The sequence below is a fragment of the Hylobates moloch genome, unplaced genomic scaffold (genome assembly GCF_009828535.3).
Source record: "Hylobates moloch isolate HMO894 unplaced genomic scaffold, HMol_V3 SCAFFOLD_5, whole genome shotgun sequence".
NCBI lineage: Eukaryota > Metazoa > Chordata > Mammalia > Primates > Hylobatidae > Hylobates > Hylobates moloch.
In genome coordinates this window covers 105,203,567-105,217,343 of record NW_026652280.1, presented here as the reverse complement: position 1 = coordinate 105,217,343, position 13,777 = coordinate 105,203,567, and the positions used below count along the sequence as shown (strand labels likewise).

The following is a 13,777-nucleotide window of genomic DNA, read 5'->3' as shown; positions in this document are numbered from 1 at the left end:
CGGATCATGAGGTCAGGAGATCGAGACCATCCTGGCTAACATGGTGAAACCCCGCCTCTACTAAAAATACAAAAAATTAGCCAGGCATGGTGGCGGGCGCCTGTAGTTCCAGCAACTCAGGAGGCTGAGGCAGGAGAATGGCGTGAACCCAGGAGGCGGAGCTTGCAGTGAGCCGAGATTGTGCCACTGCACTCCAGGCTGGGTGACAGAGCAAGACTCCGTCTCAAAAAAAAAAAAAAAAAAAAAAAAAAAAAAAAAAAAAAAAGATAAAGCTCCGTATGATCCAGCGTTGCCTACCTGTTCAGCCTGCCCTCCATCCCACCCTCCAGCCATAATGATTAAGTAAAAGTTACCTGAAGAAGCCTGGCCTTCATTCCTTTAAGCTTTTGTTCATGGTATTTTCTCAGACTGGAATGTAATTCTTGTCATCTGTAGAGTATATCCTTAATTCATCTTTCAAGACTCAGCTCAAATGCTAACTCCTCAGGGAGGCTCTTTCCAACCTCAGCGTGCCCAAGGCAGAACTGACCCTTGGGCTCCCACTCTCCTTGCTACATACTTCTATCACAGCATCTATCACACTTCATTCCATCTATATATTTACATATCTGTCTCCTCCCACTAGACCCATACGCTCCTCGTGGGTTCCTTGTCTCTCTTACCTCCATCTCAGTGCCTAGGACGGTGTTTACAAGATAGGAGACATGTTTAAGTTTAGACGTGTTTAGGTTTATCAGTACCATTTTCTTTGCCCTTCTGCTCTTTCCCTAAACTCTGGTCCTCAGAGAGCTCATTAATTCTCTTGGCTACAGCTACCACACCTAGGCCATGAATTGCAAAACTGCATTTCCAAACCTACCCCCATCTTTACCCCAGCTCACACCCAGGACAGCCTTCATTTGGACATTTCATTGCCACTTTAAATCCAACACATCCCAAATTATACTCATCATATTTCCCTAAAATGAGGAAAGCTTCCTAACTTCTTTATTTCAGTCAATGTCTCAGACACCCAGGCATAATGTGTCACAGTCGTAGTTGACTCATCACCCTTCTTCATCTCCCACATCCAGCCCTCATTAATTTCCATTTTTCCTTCACAGTCTTTCACTCTTTCCTCTCCTTAGCCTACCCTCCACAACTCTAACTCGGGCCTCATCACTTCACACACCCCCAGTGTCAATCTCCATTCCCTCCAAGCCAACCTGTGTATTAGTATCATCATACTGCTATTCTATTCAAAAATCTTCTACCATTTAAAATATAAAGTTGACCGGGCACAGTGGCTCATGCCTGTCATCCCAGCACTTTGGGAAGCTAGGGTGGGTGGATCACTTGAGGTCAGGAGTTTGAGACCAGCCTGGCCAACACGGTGAAATCCTGTCTCTACTAAAAATACAAAAATCAGCTGGGCATGGTGGTACATGCCTGTAATCCCAGCTACTCAGGAGGCTGAGGCACGAGAATCACTTGAACCCAGGAGGCGGAGGTTGCAGTGAGCCAAGTTGTGTCACTGCACTCCAGCCTGAGCCGGACAACAGAGCAAGACCCTGTCTCAAAAAAAATAATAAATAAATATATATATATATATGTATAAACTTATAAGCCTAGCTTTTTAACTCCCTCTATAAACATAGCTCCAAACCAACCTACCCACCTTCATTTCACTACTCGCTGCCACTCAGGTTAGTCTCCTCACTGCCCCAAGAACATCTCAGGTATAGTCCTGTTTCCAGGCTTTTGCTTGATCCCTTTCAGCTCCAATATGAAATGTTTTGTTATCCTCTTCATCTTCATCCCTTGTACCTAATACACTTATTTATTTACTTATTTATTTATTTATTTATTTATTTTGGAGACAGAGTCTTGCTCTGTCACCGAGGCTGGAGTACAGTGGTGCCATCTCGGCTCTTTGCAACCTCCATTTCCTGGGTTCAAGTGATTCTCCTGCCTCAGCCTCCTGAGTAGCCGGGATTACAGGCGTGAGCCACTGTGCCTGGCCTATTTTTTTATTGAGATCTGAAATGAGTTATAATTCCTCCGTGACATAACTACTTGAGTACTCTTCTCCCCAAATACCTATGGTATGAGGTCTGCACTATGTAACTAACAATATAGTTTCACATTTTAACATTTTGTCTGGCATATTAAGAGGCTCATCAAGTATTCATTCCTTCTTATTCTTCTTACTCCCAACTGGACTGTAAACTCTTCAAGGACACAAAGTTGTCATTTTTCCTAATCCTCCGTAGCACCTAGCAAAGAATTAAACACATAGCGGGTCACTACAAATAACAGTTTAGTAATTTTCTTATCTACACCTATTTCTTAGAGGAAATAAAGGGATAAGGTATAATCCTAAAAAAAACACAATTGAAAATAATCCCTATCTAGTTGTATAAAATAAGATTCCTGACTTTTCCACCTGATTTCTAGCTCAGAAATACTACAATCTCCTGACTCAAGAAGTAAATAATAATCCTGTGCTCATGACATCACAGTTTGGTAATGATTATAAAGAGGTCGGGGAGGGTGGCAGGGATGGAGGAAAGCAAGTCAACTGGAGTAAAAAAAAAAGGATGAAAGAATGGCATGTGATTTTGTTTACTTCTTAAATGTGGACACTTCTGCCCATTCCTTTTTTTTTTTTTTTATTGGACATACTTTCAAACAACTTTCCTACAGGAGGAAAAGTCTGACAGATTTTCAATGAAGCGATATCTGGAAGAGCCTCTACAAAGCACAAGTCCTTTGAGAAAGCCGGCTTAATCTTCAACAACACAACATAATGTAGTGGCATTCGTCCAGATACTGTGAATGAAGGCTCATTCTGGCTGGAACACAAGCATCACCTGCCAGTCATTCTCAGACATAAGACAGCCAGCCTAGGAGGCCACATTGGATTCATACAGATTTTGAAAAGAAATTGGTCTATCAACATATTCAGTGTAGTCTAGTCTTAATTATCCACAAATGGATTATTCATTTTATGGATTTCTAAGGCCAAATCTTCAATGCAAGATTGACCGTTCTTCATCATCAGTGAACTCTCCCCGCCATCAGATAATATAAGCTTAGAAATGCAAATTTATTTCAATATTAGTATGATCCCCAAAAATGAAAATAAATCTGGTTTAAAAAATAATGTATTTTCGGATGGGCACACTGGCTCACGCCTGTAATCCCAGCACTTTGGGAGGCTGAGGCAGGCGGATCATGAGGTCAGGAGATCGAGACCATCCTGGCTAACACGGTGAAACCCCGTCTCTACTAAAAATACAAAAAATTAGCCGGGCATGGTGGTGGGCACCTGTAGTCCCAGCTACTTGGGAGGCTGAGGCAGGAGAATGGCATGAACCTGGGAGGCGGAGCTTGCAGTGAGCTGAGATTGCGCCACTGCACTCCAGCCTAGGTGCAAAGTTGTCATTTTCCTAATCCTCCATAGCACCTAGCAAAGAATTAAACTCATAGTGGGTCACTACAAATAACAGTTTAGTAATTTTTCTTATCTAAAACTATTTCTTAGAGGAAATAAAGGGATAAGGTATAATCCTAAAAAAACACAGTTGAAAATAACCAATAAATGTCTTTATTAAGTTCTGAATTACCTACAACAGTGCTCCCTACATTAGCAGAGACAACTGAGAGTTAAATGCACTTGAAACATAATGCTGTCCTTACTATAAGCTCTTGAGGAGAATCCGGCCATAGTCTTGAGACTTCCCCACAGGTTGGTGCACTACGAGACAGGCACAAGCAGGCTCAGCATAGTAAGGTGTGTAAACCCAAAACCTTCTACAAGGAATCTTATGCCTCCTGGCTGTATCCGTTCAGGCCAGGATGGTACAGAAAATAAGAGTCACAATGTACGGATGCCTGCCTGACTCCTTGTCCCTGAGTTCCTGAACCAAAGGGCTCAATATTTCTCATTAAATCCGTCCTTTGTTCAAGGACCTACAATGATTCTATTGAGCCTTCTATCAACACCCAACAGAGTCTGGCTTCTGAGTCCCCTCCACCCTCTTGCCTGCTCTACCCATGACTGGCCCAACCCACATTCTCTACAGTCACTCTCATATATTCCCCCCACTCACAACTTAGTCATTCATACCATCATTGCACACTGTACATTCTATACTTTCTGTTTGGAAGATCCTTTCTTTTCTTTTATTCCCAACACAATAACTATTTCATTTACTTGAATGCTCACATTTTACAGATAAGGAAAAGAAGTTAACTTGTCCAAGGTCACACGGTAAAAAGTAGACCCAAGGTCTGAACAAAGACCCATCTAACTCAATAGCCCATACCTCTTTATGACTCATCCATAGCCCCCCAAGTCCATTTCAAAATTTACTGACTCAGAAATCTCCCCAATTTATTTCACTGATTCTTACTTTGTTACTTCAAGTCTTCTCAGCCCTTACATACTTATCAGCACGTTAAATTTGCTTTTGTCTATATGTTGTTTCCTAAATGTTAAAGCTTATAATAGTCTGCCTTCCCATATTTATATACCACCTTTCCCATCCACCCTCAACCCCAAGAGCAAAGACACATGTCTTTACATCTTTTATACCTCCCTAAAGCCTGTCACTGGAGCATGGAGACTGCTTTATCCAGAGAAGTGTTCAATCATTACTCAGCAAGGATGTCTTATTTAAAAACAAACAAACAACTCCCTTCTATTATATTAAAAAGTCAACTGAATTCAGGCATTCATGAGAAAAACTGCCCTGTATCTATCTTCCAGTTACACAAACTTTTAATTACCTGAATTTATCAGAGGCTACAAAAAAGATTCCACAGTCTGCTATTCCACAACTCCTAAGTTCCCACACAAAAGGTACTGCTGAGGTCACATTTCAAAGCGCTATTTAAGGATTTTCCCTTTGGTGGGATGAGTGTTTAGGGTAAGGAGAGTGCTACTCATACACACATACACATACACTATAATGGCCAGTGTATTTTAGCATGCTTAAGATACTCAGGAGCTCCAAAACTTTGACAAGTGGCACTTAGTGCCCTCATAACAATCAGAATACTTATTTTGGTTACATACATTGAATCTCAAAATTGCAAATAAAGCCTCCTGAGAACTACGAATAGTGGTGGACTACCAGGCAGCTCCCCACTCATTCCTAGGCTTCTTCAACCCCTTTGATCCCCATGCCCTGGAATAAAGTATGCAGTTCAACTTAGGGAGCTGCTAGATGCAAATATAAATAGAATTTACCCAGATATCATCACTAATATTGGCACCAATCAACTCACACAGATCAAAACAATTATTGATCATCAACAGATTCTGGGAAAGGTGTATGTGGTTTTTAAAAATTAGATTTTCGTCTCCAAATTAAATCTTTTTTTAAATAGCAGTCTCAAAAGAAAGATTAAACAAATAAAGCTTTGGGAAATTTTCCAAGTTGTTGGCAACATAAGGCCACTAAAGGCCACCTAATGATTAGCATTCATTACCGGTCACCAGGCCTTATACAAGTCAGTAGATAGCCAGCTCTTGCTTTGGCAAAGTTTTACATTTTTCTCTGAGGGAGTCTTCGGTATTAAAAGCAAGGAATAAGTCAAATAAGGCAACGACAATAAACAATTAGTTTGGCAACTATCTTCCTTCCATCTTTCCTTCTATCTTGAAAGTGTAATGTCCAAAGCAGATATCTGTTCAATTCTAAATTATTCATTTAACGGATAATTATTGGCAGAAAGGTGGTGATAATCAAAAATGGGGGTAAAATCGAAAAAATCTATTTTGGTTTTGGAATATATGTTTTCAGCATATTTACCTTCTTAATTATTCCTAGTATGAGCTAATATTTGCATTCATTTGCAATCTCTAAGTACATAGTAACTGGCCACTTTGTCAGGGAGGTGCTCTGAGGCAAGCTGGGTCAATAGTGGAAATTAGAACGGTAGGGTATTCAGCCTGCAGAGGAGCAACATCAAGTTCATTTATTTTACAGTTTTGTTCAGCCTTCAAAATATCAATAGACTAGCAGAGCAGGTTGGTTACTAAACGTTAAAAGAACTACTTGAAAAACAATGAAGACAAAGAGTATAATTAATTCTTCATTGTTTGCGCATAATGTATTTGTAAGTTTTACACAGTAAATGTTTAACTAACTCTGATTCTCCCTAGCCACCCAGCTTCCGTCCCTGAAGTCTTCTCCCCATCAGGAATGCAATCTCATTTAGTAGGAAGAAAATTTTCTAAATGTTTTCAGAAGTTACATAGCATAGAAACTGTTTTTTAAATATTTAGGGGTTAGCAACTCTTTGGAGCCAGTCTTACCGCCACCTCTTTCTCTACTCTATCCTTTTCCACCTTTGAAATAGATTCTGAAAGACAAAGGATCCAACCTCCTCAAAAATCTCGTAAATATACAGTACTAGAGGCCAAAGACTGAAAAATTAGCAGCCTGTGAATTTCTAAGTAAAGCGTTACGTAGTACGTATAAAAAGATAAAGAAAATAAAAGTCAACGTCCTGCTAATTCTAGGCTTTGCATTCATGAAAAGCTGCCTGAAAAGTTTGTGGGTAACTTCTTCCATAAAATTCCACCGGTCAGTTTCTACTTTCAAATTTTTACATCTTTATTGTGCCCAGAGAAGCCACCTAGATTAGACAGAAAGACTACCACGAGGGGGGAGAAAGAGACTCTGAGCGCTGGTCCTTGTGAGCCGACAAGCTAAAAATACGCCGGCCCAGTAAACAAATCCCATTCCATCCCGGCCGGAGCCACACCGTTAACCTAGTAATTATGACAAGAGTGAGATCACGCAGCCCCCGGCTTACTCATCATCAGCTTCTAAAGTTTCCATCGGCTCATGGCAACTTTTCTTTTTTCTAAAGTTCTTAAGACTGTCCTAGAATCCGTCAACCTCCGTCTCTCTCTCTCTCTCTCTCTCTCTCTCACACACACACACACACACACACACACACACACACACACACCTTTTTCTCGCCTTTCCTCCATTACTGTATGCACCTTAGTTTGGCTATCAATACGAAGAATAAGCTTGTTTGCTTTTCATTTTAGTTTTATATTGAGATTTTAAATGAACTTTATCCTACTGTGGGGATAATAGACTGCATCTTAATCACCTTAAAACTCCACCATCCCTCCCGAAAGTCTAGCTGACAAGGGGGGACCGTCCAAACTGGCCAGCACAGCTCAGGAAGGGAGGCCGGGAGCTGGAGAGCGCGGGGTATGAACGCAGGACGAAGGTGAAAGGGAAGAGGAAAGGTTGGGACGAAGCAAGGAGCAGTCAGGGCGAGAAAGGAGTGCGGAGGGGAGATGGCTTCGGGTGAAATAGATTCGGAAAGGAGAAAGGGGACAGTGGCGATCTGAGGAGCAGAGTTTGCGAGTCTGAGAAGCCGGGAGGGGCGGGAGCAGACGGGGGACGGTGTCAGGGCGGGGGGCTCCGTTACCCTCGCGACTCCCGGGGCAAGGCCCTAGGCCGGGGCGGAGCGCGGGGCCCGGCCGCCTCTCCTCATTCCTCGGCAGTGACCCCGGGGTCCGGCCGGCCCCTCCCCCGACGGCGATGGTGGTGGAGGCGGTGGTGGAGACTGCGACCGCAGCTGTTGCTCCGCACGGGATCTGGAGCTGGAGCCAGAAGGGACTGATCGGGACTGGCCTCCCCCAGTGGCTTTTTGCCCGCTCCGCACCCGGTCGCCACTCCGGCTCCGGCGGCTGGTTCAGGATCGGTGGCTTTCGGCTGTCCGGCCGGAAACAGGCGCCAGTTTCCGGCCGGAGTGAGTTGGTGGTGACACCCAGGCCGCCCCCGGGCCTCCTCCCGCTCCGCCCCGTTGCAGCCCCGCCTTATCGCCGCTCCCCAGGCCGCGGCCAGTTTGGCGCTTACCCCGCGCGTGACCCCGTGTTTTCCCGACCCGCGTCCCTAAAGCTCCTGGTCTGAAGCATTCTTGAACAGGAGTTGGAGGAGTACAGGGTGGACTCTTAGGACTCTGGGGTAGAATCAGTCGGCTACAGCCGTTGGGAAGGAGCTGAAAGGGGTGGAGTAGTTGTACAAAGGTGAGAGATGAAAATACTTAAGAATGAAAAGACTGAAAATTCTAGTAACTCTACACAATCATTCTGGAGTGACCCGAGGAAAATTAGCTTCTTCCAGACCAGTCTCCACCCAATTATATATTTCTCTTGTTCCTTCACTCTTGAAGTGAACATACCCTTCTCTGTAAACACTTAGTATTTACTTACTTGCATAACAGTGATACCCTGTTGATATATCTGCTTTAGACTGCTAACAGTAAAAAAAACTTACATAGTGCGTTTGTTATGTCTTTTAAAACATAATGGCGTAATTCAAACATGTATTGTATCTCTGTGATGTGTATCACTGTGCTCAGTGATACAGGGGGATACAAAAATTAACAAGACATAATCCCAGACATCAAAGGTTTTACAATTTAGTAAAATACATAAAACTATATTATATGTAGCAGAACTTGTATGTGTCCTACGTGAGTGACAATGAGCTGTGGCTACGAGAACATAATAAGCCATCCCTGTCACATCGTAGACCTTCCATATTTGTTGAATGAATGAATAAGTATTAGGCCTGTGTGGACTGTTTCAAGAAAGAAAGGCCTTAATAAATGCCTCTTTATGACAAACACAAAACGATGCCAACCCCGGCTATACTCTAACAAAAGACATTTGAAATTTTAATTCAGATTCCTACCATTGTAGCACCTGGTCTGCATATTCAAAATAATGTTTATTGTCTAATTGTGCCCATTATGCCTATGTTAAAACAAATATTCTAGTCGACTTTTCTTTCCCCTCACTTCTTCCTCAGTTTCTAAAGGGGAGGCATGGGGCATAGACATTTTAGAATTGTCTAGCTCAGAATAGGAAACTGACACCTGAAACGGGAACTTCTTAGACAGCTATAGCTCTTAAGGATACACCTGGGTTTAGAATTGAAAATTTAGAGCTGGGCCCAAGGCCGTCCATACATTCTAAGGCCAAACAAGTCAGAGTGCCTTGCACGGGGGCATATCGAAGACATACAATACAGGTTGACAAGTAAAGCCATTTGGCCTGGGCTTCAAGCATATAGGGACCACAAATTTTAGCTACCGTTTGGTGGCAAATTTAAGGAGGAGAGCAGGATGAGATTTGGTCACCTAAATTGACTCTAACTGAACTGAACTGGAAGGGTATGGGGGTGGAAGCTTGGGACTCTCGGGTAGAATCAGTTGGGTACAGCCGTTGGAAAGGAGCTGAAAGGGATGCCATTCTAGAAAGGTGAGAGGGATGAAAATACTTTAGAATGAAAAGACTGAAATTCTAGTAACTCTACACAAGCATTCTGGAATGATTGTGACAACAATCACTGACCACACCTACCCTTTGCTAGTTAAATCTGAGATGGGAGCACAGATCTGTAGAAGAGGAGCCTCAAAATCTGAAAGTTGCCTTGTTTCACCACAGCTGTCCAGAACCAGGTCATACTCATATAAATATGTCTTTCTAATCTTAACGCCACTGCCACAGACTTAATAGAACCAGGCGTGGAGCTCAAAGGCACTCTACCTCAGTATAAGACAGACTTTTTCTTTTGTCAGTGACCATAGAAAGTCTTCATATTTGAAAGCTGGGCCAAGTTGCTGGTCAAAGTCATTTAAGTGACCACACTTTATATGCTTGCCTGGAAATTTAGGGGCCAGGAAGTGATGGGGTCGCAGTTGCTTTGTGCCTATTTCTTGCTCTGACCATCCATCATTCATTGTTGTTTGTGCAGTTGCTCAATGGGCTGCTTGTCTTTGGTCAGCCCAGGCTGTGTGGGTAGCAGTGTGGTCAGCTGGGCTGGGAGCCAGGCCACCTGGGTTCTGGTCCCAGCTCAACCAGTCCCTAATCCATTAAGTGACTCCCTTCCCATTCCTGTGTGTCAGTTTCTCTGCCTAGAAACTAGAGGCTTCTTCTCTAGTGATAGGCAGCCATTTAGGCTGGCACTAGGTTGGATGCTCAGAGGCAGCTGTTTAATGTAGACGTTGGCAGCAGCTAGAACACAGTTGACTATTTCTTGCTGCTAGGTAGAATAGTAAGGGAGAAAAGGTAAAAGCACCAGAGAAAATCCTACCAGTGTACACAGGGCCACACACCCTCAACTGCTATTCTGTCCAAAGTTCTTTTCCACCCTAGAGATCTGTTTTTGTTTACTCATCTTAGCAATTCTAAGGGCTGCTTCAAGGAGCTCCCTGAGCTTTTACATCACTTTAAGCAAGAGCAGAAAAACCAGAGCTTTGCATTTCACCAGAGAAACTAAAAAGAGAGACTATTTCAATACTGGAGCTAATAGCTAGAGTTGGAGAAAATGTTCAGAGAAAGGTTGTAGCTAGGCAGGGAAAAATATTATTTACATTTATATGCTTTTGTGGTGGAAAAGAAAACTAAACTAAACTAACTTCCTTTCCACTGCCACCAATATAATTTAGACCATTGGTTCTGGGGAGTTTTTTAAAACTGTATATTATACATGCCTAGGAACCTCAGACTGATGCAGAATTCTTTCTTGGAACTGAAGACCATGGATCTATATTTTTAAAAAAAATATCTAGGGCTCGGCCGGGTGCAGTGGCTCACGCTTGTAATACCAGCACTTTGGGAGGCCGAGGCGGGCGGATCATGAGGTCAGGAGACTGAGACCATCCTGGCTAACACGGTGAAACCCTGTCCCTACTAAAAATACAAAAAATTAGCCAGGCGAGGTGGCGGGCGCCTGTAGTCCCAGCTACTTGGGAGGCTGAGGCAAGAGAATGGCGTGCAGTGAGTGAGTCCGCCCTGCACTCACCTGGCAACAGGATGAGACTCTGTCTCAAATATATATATATGGCTCAGCCAGGCATGGTGGATCCTGCCTGAAATCCCAGCACTTTGGGAGGCCAAGGCAGGAGAATGGCTTGAGCCCAGGAGTTTGAGACTAGCCTGGGCAATATAGGGAGATCCCATTTCTACAAAAATAAAAAAAAATTAGTCAGGCATGGTGGTGCATGCCTGTGGTCCCAGCTACTAGGGAGGCTAAGGTGGGAGGATCACTTGAGTCTGGGAGATCGAGGCTCAGGGAACCATGATTGCACCACTGCACTCCAGCCTGGGTGACAGAAGGAAAGTGTCTCAAAAAAAAAAAAAAAAAAAAGCTGTGTGAGGGGGAAGTTTCATAATGTTAAACACATTCCTACCATATAACCTAGTAATTCCACTCCCTAGGAATTTACCCAATAGAAATGAAATATATGTGTACACAAAAAACTTATACGTGAATGTTCACTATAGCTTTATTCATAATAGCTCCAAACTAGAAACATTTTAAATGTTCACCAACAGAAAATTTGTTACTTATATTGTTCTTACAATGGAGTACAATTTTAAAAAATAAATGATCATTAAACACAACAATATGAATGAATCTTGAACTCATTTGTGGTGCAAAAAAAGCCATTTATGTGAAATTCAGGAACAGGCAAATGTAATCTTGAAGATAAAAATCAGAACTGTGGTTACCTATTAGGGAGAGGTGAAGATCAGATAGGAAGCGACATGAGGGAACTTTCTGAGGTGATGAGAATGTTCTGTGTCTTGATAAGGATGGCTGTTACACACAGACATCAAATTGTATACTTAAGATCACTATATGTGAATTTTACCTCAATTAAAAAAAATCCAGGGTTTCTTGATATCATTTAACCAGGTTAAACATTTACATTTACTTGTGGATTATCTGATTGATATTTGCTTCACCCATCAGATTCTGACGCTCCATTAGCTAAGTTTACCATTTTATGTATAGTACCTAGCATAGTATGTGACCCACGACAGTCATTTATTAAATATCTATTAAGGGAATGAATGAATGAATGAATTGGCAGCCAGTTGGCAATTGAAAGCGTTGCTTTGGTAGATTATTATTTCATATTTAGCATCTTGTAATAGTATAGCTGAGCCTCCCTAATCCCAGGCCCTCTATATGCTTGCACACCAGTGCTAAGATTATGGTTCCTAAATTCTTTTTTTTTTTTTTGAGATGGAGTCTGGCTCTGTCACCCAGGCTGGAGTGCAGTGGTGCAATCTCGGCTCACCGCAACCTCCGCCTCCCGGGTTCAAGCAATTCTCGTGCCTCAGCCTCCGGAGTACCTGGGATTACAGGCACGTGACACCACGTGCGGCTAATTCTTGTATTTTTAGTAGAGATGTTGGCCAGGACGGTCTTGAACTCCTGACCTCAAGTGATCCACCCGCCTCGGCATCCCAAAGTGCTGAAATTACAAGCGTGAGCCACCATGCCCGGCCGCTTCCTAAATTATTTCATGGATGTTTTCTCTCTTCAAAAACTCTAGCAAACATGTTGGTTGTTTAACCAATGTCCATCTTCCTCCTTCCTCCATGCCTGTAGAACCTTGATTAGGTTCAGGTAACCAGCCTGCTGTACACGGTTTCAGGGGAGACTGGCCTTAGTAGAGGGGGTGGCGGCTGAGTGGGAGGAACACGGGTGAAACACTAATGGATCGTAGGGCTCCCTTCCCCTTGCCAGTGCTTGATCTAGGCATGTGACAGAGTTCTGACCAATGCGAGATGTGAGAAAATCTGCTGAAGGCTTTTGGGAAAGACTGCTCTTACAAAGAGATGAAAAGAAAGAATAAATTATTTTCCTGTGCTGCTGAAAGTTGTTGGATTTGGAAATGTTGTGCTGGTCAGAGGCCAGACTGACATACTAAGGATGACAGAGCAAAAGTATTAAAAGAATCTGGGTCTTTGGTGTCCTGCTGAATTAACCAATCCCAGAGTGGTCCAACTTGAAATTCTTGTTATATGAGATAAATGCATCTTTCTTATTTTTTGAGCCATTTCAAATTTAGTTTTTCTATTACTTGTAACCAAAATAATCTCAACTAATAAAATGTCATCAACAATACCTCAATGTCAATGGATAAACTGAAAATTCCTTAATCTCCTTTGTAAGAGGGAGCCCAGCCTGGTCTTAACTCCATTTCTACATTTGTGTTCTACTTCCTTGACCACCAGTGGTGTGCTAGTAAATATTAACAACCGGTTCTCCAGGGTGAAAAAGCCCTAATTTGTAGCATTTACTAATTTTCTTTTTCTTTTCTTTTCTTTTTTTTTTTTTGACACAGTCTCGCTCTTGTCGCCCAGGCTGGAGTGCAGTGGCACAATCCTGACTCACTGCAACCTCTGCCTCCCGGGTTCAAGCTTCTCCTGCCTCAGCCTCCTGAGTAGCTGGGATTACAGGCACCCACCACCACGCCTGGCTAATTTTGTGTTTTTAGTAGACACGGGGTTTCACCATGTTGGCCAGGCTGGTCTTGAACTCCTGACCTCAGGTGATCTGACTGCCTCGGCCTCCCAAAGTGCTGAGATTACAGGAGTGAGCCACCATACCCAGCCAGCAGTTACTAATTTTCATGGTGCAAATATTTCTACCACTGATAATTTCATGCTACCAATGTGATATTGCTGAACAAGGAGCTGGGAAATGTGCAGTCGGCTCTAGCAAGTCAGTAAGAGACAGCTTGAGCTAACTCCAGCAAACCACCATGTTACCACCCGTCTCCCCTGTCTCTAAGTTTTCTGTCTGGATAGAGTTCAAGGCCCAATCTGTATCACCTCCTTTTAAAGTCTTCATGTTAAATCCTAAACTATAAATGTCTTTATCAGTCAACTGGAATTTAGCAATTGCCTTGAATTGTTAATTTTCACAAGTATTTGCTCATAAGTGAACTG

General features: G+C 42.9%; 1 protein-coding gene across 1 annotated transcript in view; it reads right to left on the bottom strand.

Moving 5' to 3' along the window:
* The window catches only part of OTUD7B (OTU deubiquitinase 7B), a 72,143-nt gene extending 64,407 nt beyond the window's left edge, over positions 1-7,736 (bottom strand). Inside the window, exon 1 of the mRNA XM_032154825.2 lies at positions 7,447-7,736. The gene's annotated coding sequence lies outside the window, so the exon portion shown is untranslated. The remainder of the gene's footprint in view (positions 1-7,446) is intronic.
* Positions 7,737-13,777: the final 6,041 nt, after the last annotated feature.